Source organism: Schistocerca piceifrons, chromosome 4, assembly GCF_021461385.2.
Source record: "Schistocerca piceifrons isolate TAMUIC-IGC-003096 chromosome 4, iqSchPice1.1, whole genome shotgun sequence".
Lineage (NCBI taxonomy): Eukaryota > Metazoa > Arthropoda > Insecta > Orthoptera > Acrididae > Schistocerca > Schistocerca piceifrons.
The window spans coordinates 473,742,958-473,761,474 of record NC_060141.1 but is presented as its reverse complement, the minus strand read 5'-3'; positions in this window follow the sequence as shown (position 1 = coordinate 473,761,474).

Sequence of the window (18,517 nt, the reverse complement as noted above, 5' to 3'; positions counted from 1 at the left end):
ATGGGTACTCTAGAAAACTGGTTCCAGTTAAATGGCTTAAAAACGAACATTGCAAAAACCAATATGGTACATTTCAAAACCAAACATTTGAAATGTGTGGATCTTAAAATACATCATCACAATCATCCTATGGAAGAAGTTAACACAGTCAGATTCCTAGGACTAAATGTGCACAACAACTTAAACTGGAGTACACATATTGAGTTCCTATCAAATAAACTAAGCAGCTTTGCATTTGCAATGCAAATACTAGCAAACTCTACTGACATGAGTACACAAAAAATAGCATATCATAGTTATTTTGAATCTGTCATTAGGTATGGTATCATTTTCTGGGGAAATTCAAGTAGTGTATCTCAAATACTGAAACTGCAAAAGAAAATTATAAGATACATGTGTAGTGCACAACAAACAGAATCTTGTCGCCCATTATTTCGGAACCTGCAAATCCTAACAGTTCCCTCCATATACATTTATGAAATTATAATCTTTGTACACAGCAGACAAAAATTATTTGAGGAAAATCATTTTAACCACACATACAACACAAGAAATAAAAATAATTTTATGTTACCCACACACCATTTGAAATTATATGCACGAACTCCACAGTATATGGGGATGGCAGTATATAACAAGCTAATGGGCAAAAATACACTCCTGGAAATTGAAATAAGAACACCGTGAATTCATTGTCCCAGGAAGGGGAAACTTTATTGACACATTCCTGGGGTCAGATACATCACATGATCACACTGACAGAACCACAGGCACATAGACACAGGCAACAGAGCATGCATAATGTCGGCACCAGTACAGTGTATATCCACCTTTCGCAGCAATGCAAGCTGCTATTCTCCCATGGAGACGATCGTAGAGATGCTGGATGTAGTCCTGTGGAACGGCTTGCCATGCCATTTCCACCTGGCGCCTCAGTTGGACCAGCGTTCGTGCTGGACGTGCAGACCGCGTGAGACGACGCTTCATCCAGTCCCAAACATGCTCAATGGGGGACAGATCCGGAGATCTTGCTGGCCAGGGTAGTTGACTTACACCTTCTAGAGCACGTTGGGTGGCACGGGATACATGCGGACGTGCATTGTCCTGTTGGAACAGCAAGTTCCCTTGCCGGTCTAGGAATGGTAGAACGATGGGTTCGATGACAGTTTGGATGTACCGTGCACTATTCAGTGTCCCCTCGACGATCACCAGTGGTGTACGGCCAGTGTAGGAGATCCCTCCCCACACCATGATGCCGGGTGTTGGCCCTGTGTGCCTCGGTCGTATGCAGTCCTGATTGTGGCGCTCACCTGCACGGCGCCAAACACGCATACGACCATCATTGGCACCAAGGCAGAAGCGACTCTCATCGCTGAAGACGACACGTCTCCATTCGTCCCTCCATTCACGCCTGTCGCGACACCACTGGAGGCGGGCTGCACGATGTTGGGGCGTGAGCGGAAGACGGCCTAACGGTGTGCGGGACCGTAGCCCAGCTTCATGGAGACGGTTGCGAATGGTCCTCGCCGATACCCCAGGAGCAACAGTGTCCCTAATTTGTTGGGAAGTGGCGGTGCGGTCCCCTACGGCACTGCGTAGGATCCTACGGTCTTGGCGTGCATCCGTGCGTCGCTGCGGTCCGGTCCCAGGTCGACGGGCACGTGCACCTTCCGCCGACCACTGGCGACAACATCGATGTACTTTGGAGACCTCACGCCCCACGTGTTGAGCAATTCGGCGGTACGTCCACCCGGCCTCCCGCATGCCCACTATATGCCCTCGCTCAAAGTCCGTCAACTGCACATACGGTTCACGTCCACGCTGTCGCGGCATGCTACCAGTGTTAAAGACTGCGATGGAGCTCCGTATGCCACGGCAAACTGGCTGACACTGACGGCGGCGGTGCACAAATGCTGCGCAGCTAGCGCCATTCGACAGCCAACACCACGGTTCCTGGTGTGTCCGCTGTGCCGTGCGTGTGATCATTGCTTGTACAGCCCTCTCGCAGTGTCCGGAGCAAGTATGGTGGGTCTGACACACCGGTGTCAATGTGTTCTTTTTTCCATTTCCAGGAGTGTATATTTAATATGAAGCCAGAGAGTCTAAAACTAAGGCTACAGCAGATTGTGTGGGAGAAATGCTACTATTCAGTAGAAGAATTCATAGAGGACGACATGATAATTTAAGCAAAGGGTACCTAATTGTTAGTCTTTTATTGTATATGTAACAAAATTGTATTATTATTATGATACCATTTGTTAAAATCAGTTGTTGTAATTAATTGTTAGTTTTTTATTGTGTGTGCATTTTTATATTGTATTATTGTTATGGTACCATTTGTTAAAATCAGGTGTTGTATGTATATGGTAAAACTTTACTAAAATTTTGACGTGTCTCCTGTACTTGAATCAAATGATTTAGATTATGTATGTTATGAGACTAACAAACCACAATTCACAATTCACAATTAAGGTGTTTTTAAGCCTTTACACCATCACGTTGTCACAGTCATGACTCTGCCCTGACCTACAAATGTCAAAGAACTCCATGAAATTTCAGGTAAAATTGCTTACAATCATAAATTATTATGGATGTGGTTTCATTGGCCCAACCACTCCACGAATTGCTCCACAGGAATGTTCCTTTTCAGTGTATGCTGGCTTTTGAGCACATGTTCAAGCAGTCTTCTCCTTGTTTAGCTACTTTTCACCCTAGCCACCACCTGGTTATGGCTATGGGCACCTTTTAGCATGGACTTAGGGCCATTCTTGCACACCATTATGAGGATGGATTTGAACAGCTGGTAGCTTCCGTGTAAAAAAACATTCAACTCCACTCAATAGCGCTATTCCCAAGAAAAGGAAGTGCTTGCTATTGCCTATGCCCTCAAAAAGTTTCATGCATCCTTTTACATGTCTAAGTTCCTCCTCATTACTGATCACAGGTCTTTGGTTTTAATCCTTTTGGGTCACTGCACGACAAAGCAGTATATAACATACAGAGTTAGGCTTCAGTTCTGTCTCGATATGTCTATGAAATATGTTTTCAGCCTCCCATGCAGCATGCTAACACTGATGTGCTGTCTCAGGTTCTGATGCGGGCCGAATACTACTTTTTATTAGGATGAGCTCCTCTATTTTCACTTAGGTGTTAAGGCACAATGTACAGTGGAACGGTTTTCTATTACAAGCTTCCAGATTGTAGCTGCTTTTGCTGCCAATCTGATTTTGCACATCAGGTTGTTCACCTCATTCAGGATTGTTGGCTGGACAGGCCTCTGGCAGGGCTTCTGACCCTTTATATAACTATTTTGGTCTCTGTCACTGCCTTTCAGTATTTGGTGGTGTTGTTCTCTTAGCTATGGATGGACTGTCACCTAATTTTGTGATCCCAGCCATCCTCCGGCAAGATGTGCTTCATTTTCTACAGCAGGGACGTTATAAGGGTGAGGATCATTTATACAAAGTTACTGGCTGTCAGCATGTGTTTTGGGATCGTATCAATGGTGATATTGAACATCTTGTCATGGCCTGCTCTCAGTGTGCTACACAACATGCAACACCATGGGCAATGCTCTCTCTGTGGCCTGCACCATAGTGAGTGTGGGATGTGTCCATGTTAATTTTGCAGGACCCTTCCTAAATTATTACTAGTTGTTGGTTGTTGATGCTTGCTCTAAATTTTCACATGTTATCCAATGTCCTACAATGTCAGCTGCGGTTATGATTGCAGCCCTCCCCAAAGTTATTTCTATTGAAGGATTGCCATATACACTTGTGACGGATAATGGCCCACAGTTTGTGTCTCAGGCCTTCCATGATTTCTGCATGTGTCAAAGTATTCACAATGTGACTGCTCTTCCATTTCATCCCCAGTATAATAGGGAGGGGGAATATATTGTCTTCACATTCCAGGTTCAAATGAAGAAGTACATTGTATACTTGGCCATGGATGATGCCTTGACATGCTTCCTGAAATTCCTACAGTTTAACATGGGTGGGGGGATTAGTGTCTCATTGAGGTGCTCCATGGTCACTAGCCATGCACCCTTCTTTGTCTCCTCATTACAGCCTCCCACGGCTATTGGAAAAGCCCTTGCCACAGTTTGCTTGCTCGTGGCTTAGCAATCTGGGCTCGAGCTGCAGACCAAAGTAGATTCCACAGCTGCTGAGACTCTTGCATCTCTATGGGATCCACCAGAGATGGGCTGGTGGCACATCACCATGACCAGCTGCATCTTTGTTACATTGTGAGGGCAGCAGCTCCACCGAGGCATGTCCCTGATTCACAGGGCATCTATGCTGTGGGGGTGGACTCATTCTCCTTGTGGGTATCACTGCCTCCTGCCTCTCCTCTGGGGTCCAGCCCCTCAGTGCCTACTGCTGGGCCTTCCCATGAAGATTTATTGCCACCGGCAATTCCAGTTCCCAGAATTCCCAACTGAGTGGCCAGTGCCTTCACCATTGGCACAGTGCCATCATGTTGAGGGACTGGATGTCAAGATGCTACTAGCTCCCTTGTCACTGGTCCTCTCTCATGGTACTGCCGTAAGAGTCCACAGCCGTACCACATCCACCCCTACTCTCTAGTTATGGCCTGTAAACTGCCTCTGCTGCTGTCGTCATCACCTTTGGCATCCACTACAGAAGCCATGGATGTTTGAACAGTCATTCTGACATCTGAATCAGTGGAGTGTGCTTTCCTCCAGGGAGGAGGGGTGCTATAACCCTGTACATAATACTTGGATACCCACCATGGCACCTAGCTGCCAATGTGTTACACTTCAAATATTCTGCTAATAGCACCTGTGTGAGCCAGCACCAGATGCCATCTACAGTGGACCACATGACTTCTGCACATGCAAGGCATCCGCTGCATCATCTACCAGAGCCCTTCTCTTCATAAGCACAGTGCAGCTTCCGCTCGCTCTCATATTGTGTACGTACTTACTGTCAGCAGCTGCTTGTATCAGTACCTGGATTGTTTCTGCGTCTATGTTTCTGTGTCTATGTTCTCAACTGTTGATGAAGAAGGAGAATAAACTTTGGTTCACTGTGGCTGTGCTGTTGTTCATGTCTTGAAGTACGATACAATTACTTTCTTGTAATTTTAGAAAATGATGTAAGGAATGACAATGGTGGTGGTTACTGAGACCTGTGGAGTCAACCTTTTTATAGAGAGACCTAACATGGCATATTTAAATATTTCTTGGAAAACATCCTAAGTCAATGATGCATTACATATGTGACTAAGAACAGTACATATTATAGAACCACAAATTTTTAGAATCTTGAAGCGGTTATCATCTACTCAATATAAACTTTTACTTTTTAGAGCCATGATGATCTTCTCTGTTTTAGACGGGGATGTGAGATTAATTTTTATTTATATTTCTTCTTTAATCTATTGTTTTGTTTTTTCTTCTGAACGATTTCCACCAATTATCTCATCTATTTTTAAAAAGTAAATCTTAAAAATATCTGCTTCACGTGGACTGTCCTTTATAATGCTCTCATTATCTTAAACAGAAAAAAATGTCGTCTTCTATGGCTTCCCTCCCTCTCTCTCTTTTAACAATATTCCATATTGATTTTATTTTGTTATCCAATCTGTCAATTTCAGACAAATTATGCTTACTACTGCATTTTTTGGATAACTTTTTGTATTATGTTACCATATCATTTACAATAAAAAATATTTTTTGGTTATTACTTGCTCTTGCTGTTTTGTACAAGTTGTAATAGGCATCTTCCTCTAGCATTACTTTCCTCAACAGTAGTAGTTGATACCAGTAATATTTTTCGAATTTTAGACAGATCAATATTATCTCAGGTGTTTTTCTGAAAAAATTCATGCACAGTATGTTATATTTCGAGCTAAACTTTATGAACAGTAATTATTATTTTGGATGTTATAATCAATAAATACTAGTTAAGAATGTACAGTTATAAGTGCTATTCAGAAAGTAGGTAACGTTTTCGTCTGATGACGCTAGGTGTGTATCAAACGCATATATTTTGGTATGAGCATGCTCAGCAGCTCAGTTGGCATCTGTCCATGACAGAAAGAATGTCCCTGCACATCTGGTTTTTTTCGATATTCGAATTTGAAATGTGCACTGCAACTGAAAATCCTGCCAGTTGTGAAGCGTGGTGTGTGATACACTTTTTGTTGGCAAAAAAACCTAAAACCTATAGAAATTTAACATGAACTGTGCAAAGTGTATGGAAACAACGTAATGAGTGAATGTTCCATCTGGAAATGGTGCATTCAGTTTAAAAATGGCCGAACCAACATTCATGATGAAGAGAAGAGTGGACGCCTGAGCATTGCGACTGATGATCTTGTTGCTAAAGTTGATGAAATGATTTGTGAGAACTGTTGCGTCACAATAATGGTGCTTTTGCTTTCTTTTCCACAAGTTTCACGGACTTTGTTGTTGGAAACTGTCACTGTTGACATTTCTAGAGACCTACCACAAACATGCTGATCCATTTCTGGATCAAATCAGAACCAGTGATGAAAATTGGGTGAAACATGTCAATTTCAACACAAATTTACAGCCCATGTAGTGGGGGCACAAAAACCAAGAAAATGTTTGCAAAGCTTGTCAGCAAGGAAGTTGATGGTGACAGTGTTTTGGGATAGGCAAGGCATGCTTCTTACTGATTCTCGAACATGGAGCAACCATAAATTCTGCCCAGTACTGCCAAACTTTGCACAGCCTTAGAAGAGCAGTTCAAAACAAATGCTGAGGAAAGCTGACGTCCAAAATTTTGTTTTTGCATGACAATGCCTGACCTCACATGGCAAACTGTACTAAGGAACTCCTTAATTCATTCAAATGGGAAATTTTCCCTCATCTGTCCTCCAGCCTTGATCTTGCACCAAGCGACTTCCACTTGTTTCCCAAGATGAAGAACTGGCTTGCAACACAGCGCTTTGATTACGATGCGGAACTCCAGGCGGGTGTGACTCACTGGCTGAAGTCTCAGGTAGCAGAGTTTTATGATGAAGATATTTCAAACCTTGTCCACTGCTATGATAAGTGCCACAATGTGTTTGGTGACTGTGTGGAAAAGTAGTATGTTAGTCACTCTTTCAGACGTCTATAAGAAAATGTATTTCTTGTACTTAGTTTTTTTTAATGCCAAAACGTTTCTTACTTTCTCAATAGCCCTCGTAAAATTAGTTTTTTTTTTAAACATTTGACATTATGAATTATTTGGCACACTTAAAATTTCTATTATTAATTATGCAACCTAGTAACGTTTATGTCTGCCAGTGGTAGCTAAGTGGTCAGCGCGACAGAATGTCAATACTAAGGGCCCGGGTTTGATTCCCGGCTGGGTTGGAGATTTTCTCCACTCAGGGATGGGTGTTGTGTTGTCCTAATCATCATCATTTCATCCCCGTCGATGCATAAGTCACCGAAGTGGTGTCAAATTGAAAGACATGCACCTGGCGAACAGTCTACCCAACGGGAGACCCTAGTCATACGGCATTTAAATTTTTTTAGTAATGTTTATTATTTTTATTGCTGGATTCATTTTTGAAATAATAATCAAAACTAACAGAAATTCATTTGTCAAGAATAACTGTAAAACCTTTGGAATATTGTTATTACTGCAGAGTGAGGTAGTAGTAAGCATGCCTCTGATGTGATTGGATGTATTTTTGTATTTTGGGCAAACAATGCAATTTCGGCTTTGTAATGTGAAAAGTCAAAAAACTGTATGATATACTAAAATATGACAAAATTTACTGATGTAAAAACAAAAATTCTGCAACAGCAATCTTCAAAATTATTTAGATCAATTCAATCATGAGGACCTAAAATGTGTGAATTTCAGCTTCAAGAATCAGACCCCTATACAACAAGAACTGGAGATAACTCTACAAGAAAAGTTAAATAAACAAAACAGTTTGTTGTAATCTTACTCCTCTCAAATCTTCAGAAAAGACTTAGCTTATTGTGGGCAATAACTGGAATTAGGAAGGAGTTAGGGAGATTACAAAATCCATTTTTCATTGTGAAGAGACTCTGGTATCTGCTGTCATGATTGAAGGTTTCTTTAATGACTTGCCATTATTACATTTAATTATCTTTTTAGAAAAACTACAGTCAAAACTGGATATGAACTCATTAAGACATTTGGGGCGTGTTTTTTAAGTAAGTACCGTTTTGAAATTAAAAAAAAAAGACATGCGAAGATATCTCAATAATTTTATTTTTACATGAAAGGCTGTACCTTAATCTAATTTCTACATAATTTCCGTCAATATTGAGGCATTTGCCATAATGTTGTACCAGTTTTTGAATACCCTCCTCACACCACCATTTTGACTTCGTCATTGTCTTGAAGACGCTGACTGCCCAGGTGTTTCTTCAAGTGCAGGAACAGATAGTAGTCACTGGGTGCAAGATCAGGGATGTATGGAGGGTGCTTTCGAGTTTCCCATCGAAAAGATGTGATGAGATCTTTGGTCTGATTCACCACATGTGGACGGGCATTGTCTTGCAGCAAAACGATGCCCTTGCTCAGCTTGCCACTTCTTTTGTTCTGAATTGAATGGTGCAGATTATGCAATGTGTTACAGTAAGCTGCTGCATTGTTTGTCTCATTATGAGACAGAAATTTCACAGACAATACTCCTTTTCTGTCCCAAAAAACTGTGCACATGATTTTCCGGGCAGAAATTGTTTGCTTAAACATCACTTTTCTGGGTGAATCTGACCTCCATACAGCCCCGATCTTGCACCCAGTGACTACCATCTGTTCCTGCACTTGAAGAAACACCTGGGCGGTCAGCATCTTCAAGATGATGACGAAGTCAAACAGTGGTGATGCAGTGGCTAACAAGTCAGGTGGCAGACTTCTATGAGGAGGGTATTAAAAAACTGGTACAACGTTATGACAAGTGCCTCAATATTAACGGAAATTATGTAGAAAAGTAGATTAAGGTACAGGCTTTCATGTAAAAATAAAATTACTGAGATATCTTAACACATCTTTTTTTAATTTCAAAACGGTACTTACTTAAAAAACACGCCACGTATATTAACTTTAGAGGTAACATTAGGTTCATTGCAAACTTCACTCCAGTCAACATTTTTGAGCTTTCTTTAAATCTTCAGTAGTTTTGTCACTATTTGGCCTTACTGTTCCCTTAGACCATTTCTGAACTGTACATGAAGCTAAGTTATAAAATGGGACTAGCTGTGCCTCATGACCTGACAGTCCATTTACTATCAGATAGGCATATGTCTCTTTAACTTCTGATTGTTGAATGCATTCATTATCAGTATAGGTGGTACTATCAAGAACAACTTGGTTATGAAAATTTATGACTGATACCAGATTATAAGTGGCTAAAAGAACCTCTTGATCACTTTTCCTATCAGATTCTTTTAAGAAATTTAGATTAAAATCATCACATATTAATGATCCTCTCTTTCCGTATGACTGAGTGCATATTAATTAAACAAAATGTTTTGTGAAAATTTCTCAATTACCCATTGAAGACCTGTACACTGTAACAATCACAAAATTTATGTTTCCAAATAGTAGATCACAAACATATGCTGCTATTTCCAGATCTGTACAGATTTTACTTATTTTTATGTTTTCTATTTGTATCCCATTTTTATGAATATTGCTGCTCCTGTATCATATTGGAGTTTGCAGCTTAGTACATATATTTGCAGCAGATAATAATAAACTAAGGATGGGTCTACATTTTTGCAAGTAAACACCTGTGGCTGCCAACTGAAATCAGCCACAGGACTAAATTAGTACACAACGTCATGTGCCCATTTCGGCCTTACTGTTTGTCTTTGAATAGCCCTGAGGTGTGACAGGCTTGTGTTCCTATTTCAAATGTGTATTTATGTAGCTACACTGAGCTTGAACATCAGTAAAATTTTTGTGAAGCTTAGGTATAGAAAACTATTTGGTGTAGTTTGTTATTCATGGATTATTTTTGGCACTTTGACAATGTTTACTCAAATTTCTCCTGCTCATTTGTGAATAATACTTCTCCTTTATCCATACTGGATCTAAATGAATATGCAACTATGTTATAACCATCAACATTAAGATTTTATGCCCCGTGGATATGGAACACAGACAAATGATATCAATTGCTTTTCAACTGCTAAGATCTTGGAAGCAAATTTACAAACCATTTACTTTAATTTTTTGCTGTCATAATAATCTGATGAAACAAGTTGATTTCAATTTTCCTCTGTTGTTATTATTATATGGTGGACTGGGAGCCTGTGTCAGTTTAATTTCCTTTAATACTGTCTGTCTGAATCTGACCCAGTGTTGGTATCTGACTTGATCCCCATAACCATAGGGATTTTCCTTTGTGTGCTCATGGTTCTCCTTATATTTCCTGCTAACACATCTGCTAACTTGTGTTTACCCTCCCTGTTCAGGAACAAGCCAAGAGAAGTATATCACTATTTTCCTATAGCAACTAATCAGACAGCACCAATATGAGATGTTGCATTCACTTGAAGGAGTCCTCTCAGCTCTATGTATACTCCCTTTAGTGCATAGTTGACCCAAAGCTGGTCATGGTGCCAGAAAACCTCCACAAAGCCTCATTTACATGCTCAGCAGCTGCTCCTATTTTGCCTAAGTCACTCTTAATACTCTATTTTTGTTTTAGCCTGGCTGTTTCTAGCTTCCCAAATATCAACAGCTGAACTTCTTCGTTAAAGTAATTGCACATTTGTTCAAAGTGTTTTGTTACCTGGAAAAGATTAGCACCTGATTTCACAAAACTTGTGACATGGTACTCAGTAGCTAATTTTTTCTTTAGCTGCTGGCCTCCACCCCTCCCATGACTGCTACCTACTAGATGAACTCTCCCTGTTCTGACTTTCACCCAACATATCAATCATTTCTTAGCACCATTCTGTCACACCCTATATTTCTTTACATATTTATGAGGTGAGTGCAGTTTCATAACAAGTCTCATAAAGATCCTGCAGATCACAAATATGTCATCGTCTCTGCCTACATGCATACAATACAAGTGCATCATAGAGGGCACTTACCACATGTTAGGGTTTCTTCCTGTTCCAATCATGTATGGAGTGTAGGAAGAATGACTGCTTAAGTTGATCTGTGTGGACTATAATTAGTGTAATATTTTCTTTACAGTTCCTATGGGAGTGATACATGGATGCGTCAAAGACCGTCTCTATATTCTTAAAACATCATTGAACTGAATTCAATTAAATTTTATTTGATCCTGTAAGATTACATTGTGTACAGTAAATGTACGTGTAATATAGAACATCTCAAAGTAGTAACGTTCATTATCGCTTATTTTTCTGCCCCTTTAGCTTACATTTTTACATAATTGATAATGAATAACAATATATACAAATTTAATGGCATAAGTATTTTATAACACTGTAAAACTCTTTTTCAATGAGACAGTCTTTAAGTTTGTGGCGTAGAGCGCCATAAAAATCGATATTTGTTCTGTGCGTAAGTGTGCTATCTTCGAGGAGAGGGCTTTGGAGAGCATGTTGGACGCTAACGGCAGTTAGCCTCCAGACTTGTATCTGTGTAGACGCTAAGTGTGAATAAATCTGTATATGAGAGAATTCTAGTTGTTTACCTACAACTGTACTATATTCCCTCACTGGTGACCCCGTTTTTGTGTAATACGCGTCCGAGTTACTGCCTGAAGGTTATTTACGCGCCTACCGCGTCGGGTTTCTCCGCGATCGCGAGGGCCTATGTTCAGCTCCAGACAATGGCCTTTCAGCATTCACCGCCGCCCGGATTCCAGCAACATCTCTCCAGCACTCCTGCCGTCGTAGTGGACATGCCGCAAGAATCTTCAGAATCCTTCAGCCAGAACATGCAGCGGAATTCATCGAGTGCCGCCAGTTTCTTCCAACCGCCAACGGTCGTGGACTCTGGCTTTGTTAGCCTGGACCTTCCCACGTGTTCTCCACAGAGTGTTGGTCAGAACATTTCTACTCCTGTGTCGAACACACAATTCAATACAGTTCGTGGCGTCGAGCGAGGTTTTGCTACTTTGGAAAATCCAGTAGTAAATTCAAACTCGAATCAGTTCCCGCCACGTGTGTATCCTTCCCCACTGGCTAGTCAACAGGTGTTCAATGCTCGCCAAACAGCAAATATCACACCGAGTGTGCATCCTAGTGGACGTGTGTGGGATCCTTGTGTTGCTTCTAATCAAGTCAACAATTCTGTGCTGGACAGTAATTACTCCGACATCTACAACCAGCCCCACCACCCACGGTTGAGTGAATACTGTGTGCATAATGGACATTCACCGGCGTACTTAAGCACTTGTGGCTTCTCTCCGAGCTACCACGTCAATGAGAATGCACATTTCGACTATGATCCTCATACCGTTCGAGCGTCCGCCGCTTCTCAGACGCCCCCCCCCCCCCCCACCCCCCCCCCCACCCCTGGCGTCAAGTGAATTTCGCGATTCCCGCATTACGGGACGCCAATAGTTCGGACTCGCAATCTTCTGCATGCTCTACTTCCGTCCGAAGTAATAGGCGCACCTCTGCAGTGACTGCAGCGCCGAATCTGCCGAAATTACCAGACTTCAAACCCGCTCACCCGGAGTTCTGGTTTAATCTGGTTGAGCAAACATTCAATGTCTGTGCTTTGGACGACGACGCATGCTTCGCCTGCCTCATGAACCATCTTCACGACCGCGTCAATTTAATTTATGATCTGGTCAAAGCACCCCCCCCTAGCAGGGAAGTATGCTGTGGCGAAACGAACGATACTGGAGCACGTCTCTAAAACCAGGAGAGAAAATGTGCGACAGCTCATCTACGAAGAGCGTCTCAGCGACAGGTCTCCGTCCCAGCTGTGGCGGTGCATCCGTCTTCTCATCGATGAGCAAGTTATGCCTGATGACACGCTTGCAGAAATCTGGACTGAAAAGCTGCCTTTGCCTGTCCAGACTGCAATCTCTGCGTATGAAGATAGGCCAGTAAATGAACGTTTACGCACCACCGACAGAGCAAGCTCTGCCAGGCAACGTGAGCTCCGTGCACTGCATTCTGGACGTCACCGCACTAAGACGCTCTCTGACGCCACGCCCTTGTCTGGTGCTGCTGATAACAAGTTTTTCAAACTAGCCGCCCTGCCTGCACCTTCAACTCCTCGCAGTGACAGTGCATCGGCCTCTGTGGACGACTCTGGGGCACATACTCCGTCACCTAGCAACTACCCACAGGAGCACAGGCCCGCCCAACCTTACTGTTTCTTCCACGTGAGATTCGGGGAGCAAGCTCGCAAATGCCAGTCACCGTGTTCTTACCCAAACTCCAACCGCAGGTAGGCTACGGTGCCACCTCCTGCGATGTAAACAACGTGCACCATCCCATGCTGCACTCCGTTTCGGACAATAACAGTAAGTGTGATCGAGTCTATGCTCGCTATTTACGATCAGGTGTATGTTTTCTGGTAGACACTGGCGCAGACGTCTCTTTGCTGCCGGTTCACCTAGCAACCAATAAAGTGCAACCACACAAAACAGTACTTCGTGCAGTGAACTTGTCTACCCTACAGTGTTCGGGTTCCACTTTGTATACAGTGAAACTTTCGCCCGAGTGCAAGCTGGAGTGGACGTTTCTAATGTCAACAATTGAAGAACCTATTCTCGGAATTGATTTCCTCAAGCACTATCAGTTGTCACTAGATTTTGTGCAAAATACTGTGTTTTACCCCTCCCTTAACAAACATATTCCTTTCGCTTCGCCGAGTGACAGTTCGGCTAACACCAAACATGTGTGCTGTGCTAAGAAGTGTGTAAACCTATCCTTGGAGCTGCAATCTTGGACAAACAAGTGGCTAGTGGAGTGCGCCAAGTCTTCTAAGTTGCGGATGGAATGTATGGAAATGCTGCTGCATCTCCGCGACATACACCACGAGTTGGCCTCCACACAACAACGCCTCGCAGCACTACAAGCAGATGACTCGTCGCCTACAGACAAGGTCAGTCAGTGCCAATCTGGTGTTCCCGTGCCCGCGCACGTTAACGACAATGTTGTGAACTCTGTAAACTGTGTCAGCACCCCCTTTTGTAATGATAGGGTATGCCCGAGTGCTCATGCTCCTTGCGTTCTGAATGGACAATTAATTTGCCAAGCTCATGGCAATGAACTACGGCCATCTGCTGTCCGGCCACGCCCGCTCGTGCCTACAGTGCTCGTAGCGGCACAGCCCGCTACCAAGAACCAGTGTACCAACCTCACCCATGTTAACACGTGTGCGGCCTTTATGCAGACTACGAGCGGGCGGCACACCTGTACTTCCATGCCCTCAGCGCCACAGCTTGGCCCGTCCGCCACTGCCTGCTCCGCTTCACGGACATCTGACTATCGTGCTGCGCCACGTATTGCAGTAGTCACTAACGGCACAGTTCATTGGTTACGTCTAACCGATGGGCCGCCCATATTGCAACGTCCACGCCGCCTCAAGCCGGAATTTATGAAAATTGCAAAAGAACAATTGGACGATCTGTTACAAAAGGAAATAATTGAACCTTCTTCTGGTTGCTGGGCTAGTCCTATCCTGTTTGACCAAAAGAAAGACGGTACTTGGCGTATGGTCGGAGACTATAGGTGTTTAAATGCCCGCACCATCATTGATAAATATCCGGTCCCACACATCACAGACTTCAATCATGCACTCGCAGGTGCAAAGTACTTCTCTGTTTTGGACTGTAAGCACGCATTTCATCAGATTCCTATGGCTCCGGGGGACATTGAAAAGACTGCCATAACCACTCCCTTCGGGCTGTTCCAATACAAATTTATGCCGTTTGGGTTGAAAAATGCCCCCCAAACGTGGCAGCGTTTCATCAATCAAACTTTATCCCATCTAGACTTTTGTTTCGTATATATGGACGACATATTGGTTTTTGCTTCTACTTTAGAACAGAGTGAGGAGCGTGTTCAAGTCGTGACAGATATTTTAGCAGCCGCTGGTATTGAACTGAACAATAAAAAGACTCAATTGCACCAGTCATCCGTCACATTCCTAAGTTCTGTTGTGTCATCGGACGGTCTGACACCACCACAGGACAAGATCAAGCCTGTTCTCGAGATGCTACGCCCTCAGACCTATAGGGAATTACGCAGGTTCATTGGAACAGTTAATTATTACCGGAAACATTTGCCAGCCGCTTCTGCAGTGCAGGCTCCTCTCACAGATGCTCTCGCTGGCCCACAAACTTCTGGCACCCACCAGGTACCATGGACACCAGACATGGACAAGGCATTTAATGAACTCAAAGAACTGTTGGCCTCCGCTGTCACTATTGCTCACCCACGGGCAGACGCCACAATGTATATCACTATTGATGCTAGTGACAATGCTATCGGCGCAGTACTGAGGCAGACATACAACGATGTTACGACCCCCCTGCAGTTTTTCTCAAAAAAGCTAAACAACGCGCAGAAGAAATACTCAGCATTTGACAGAGAATTACTTGCAGTTTACGAGGCCATAAGACACTTCAGAACTGATGTTGAGGGACGAGATTTCTATGTGCTCACTGACCACAAGCCGTTGGTTCCTGCCATAAAAAACCCTGCGGCTGATCCGCCCCCACGACACTTTTGTCACATCGATTACATCTTGCAAGTTACTAATGACATTCGCTACATCCGAGGAGCGGACAATGTGGTCGCTGATTTTCTCTCGCATGTTGGCGCTGTCACAACCTTAATTGACTTAACAGACCTACCTCGGTTGCAATCGGCAGACCCCGATACCATGCAGTTAATTTCAGACCACAGCTCCTCTCTCCAACCGGTACGCTCTACTTTCCCTGGCATATCTGACTTAGTTGTCTCCTGCACAGTCTAGTGCACCTGCCACCCCCTCTTAGCAGATGCTTCCCCCAGACATGGCTTCCCCACACCTCCCTGCCTCCCTACCATTGCTCGTACAGGTGCCATCCAAGAATTCACAACACATGTGCACCCTGATGACATACATAAATTATCTGTTGTCGTAGATGGCGATACAGTGTGTGTGGTACTCGCGTGTGACAATATTGAGGGAGGAAGTGCAGAATCTCGTGTGGTGTGCCGCTTTAAATTGAGCAGAAGTGCTGCATGTGGCAATTTGCGTGCCTTTGTTAGGCCTTCTGGCAAGGTGATTCTCCGGCTGACGAAGTGCTACACCTTCACTCCAGGACGGGACGTCGTCTTCAGCCGCCGGCGTCGCTTGCTGACTTCACCGTCGACGTACCGGGCTTCACCCGCCAGTCTCCTACCAATCGACCGCTTCCGCCTGATGCAGAAGAACTGTGCGTTACCTTCCTAACTCCCCTCCCCCCCCCATTCCCAGGGACGTACTCCATACTGCGCGGGGGGGGGGGGGGGGGGGGGGCGGGCTATGTGGCGTAGAGCGCCATAAAAATCGATATTTTGTTCTGTGCGTAAGTGTGCTATCTTTGAGGAGAAGGCTTTGGAGAGCATGTTGGACGCTAACGGCAGTTAGCCTCCGGACTTGTATCTGTGTAGACGCTAAGTGTGAATAAATCTGTATATGAGAGAATTCTAGTTGTTTACCTACAACTATACTATATTCCCTCAAGTTTATTTGGAAAGTCATTGTCAAGTACACCATCTTGCAGGATTTTAGGCAGACTTGTTAGTAGTCTGATACCAGAGTACTGGGGTCCTTTTTCTAGCATTGCCAGGCAGTGGGGGTATGTTCCGTACTTCATTCTTCCTTCTTGTATTGTGGGTGTGTAGCATTTGTAATCCAGTCCTCACTACCTTATGTGATGTACATTATTGTTTTGTATATTTACAACGATGAAAAAGTTAAGATACCTAAAACAGTTTCAGCATGTGTTTTTTTTTTTTTTTTTTTTTTTTTTTTTTTTTTTTTTTTTTTTTTTTTTTTAAAAATGTGAACACTCATTTTGTCTCTTGTTTGTTTGAGTTTCTCCCACACAGTCACTCCATACTTTAAGTATGGTTCAAAAAGTCCATGATACACTGTACACAGAAGGTTCTTGTCTAAATACTGTGATAGCCACATCATTAAGAATATCACAGAGCTCAGTTTCTTACAGACATTATTAATATGTTTTTTTTTTTTTTTCATTTCAGTTCATTATCCACAAGAAAACCTAAGAATATAGCAGATTCTACTTCTTCCAGCCTTGTTCCATCAACCTCTAAATCCATGTCTACAGCCTTCTCCTTGTTTTTAAACACTGCATACATAGTATTTTTTAGATTTATAACCAGTTCATTTTTCAACAGCCATTTGCAGATATGTATGCTCATCTCTCAAGCTGTTCCATATTTTGGTCACAATTTAGTATTGTCATGTCATCAGCACACAATATTTTCTTTTCTTCTGCCGCAACAACTATATAATTAATAAACACATTAAATAACAATGGCCACAGTACCGAACCCTGCGGCACTCGATATTTACATAGGATAACTGGTGTCTATCTTCAAGTGTCTGCCAGTTCAGATTTTTCTTTATTTCAGTGACACACTCCGATAATTCAAACCAAATGTATCACTATTTATGCCACTGTTCTTTGTACATATTCGGTGTCCCCTCTTAGTTGTATCTGGAATGGGTCCCATACACTTGAGCAACCTTCTAAGATGGGATACACAAGTGATTGGTATAGATCCTTTGTAGACTTACTACATTTTCCAATATCCTGACAATGAGCTGAAGTCTGCCATCTTCCTTATGTACAACTGAGCCTAAGTCATCATCTAATTTCATACTTTTACAAATTGGTACACCAGCTGATTTAATTTGTGACTCTGTTGTAAATAGGGGAGATGGCAGACTTTGGTTCATTGGCAGAATCCTGGCAAAATACAATCATATGATACAGGAGACTGCCAAATCACTTGCATGTCTCATCTTGGAATATTGCTCAATTGTGTGCCTTTCATACAAAAAAGACTAAGAGGGGATATTAAATGTGCACAAATCAAATCAAATCTTTATCATCACATAACATGCCACTTAGAATCAAAGACTGCAATGAATATGACTTTTTAATTCTAATACTACATATAGACTAATAAAACTAATCTAAAATTATAAGATATATGGTGTTTCTTCTTCAGACAACTACTACTTTACATGATTATTGTTCAAGAAATTGTCTACTCTATAGTAGCATTTACTTGGAAGATATTTTCTGAGTTCTGCTTCAGTACTGTTTAGATTAGGGTCACATTTCAACTTTCAGACTTAATTTATAAATTTTATGCGCATATAATGTAGAGTTTTTACATATTATTTTAGCCTGTGGCTAGGTATTGTGTAACAAGCTCTGTGGGTAGTCCTGTACTGATGCAAGAAACTGCTATCCGCAACAGATTGTGGCTTTCTCTTTGTAAAAATAAGAGTCCCCTATACATGCATATTCTTGGAAAGGACATCAGATTTAGCTTTTCAAATAAATGTTTGTAGTGTTGTTTCTTTTTAGC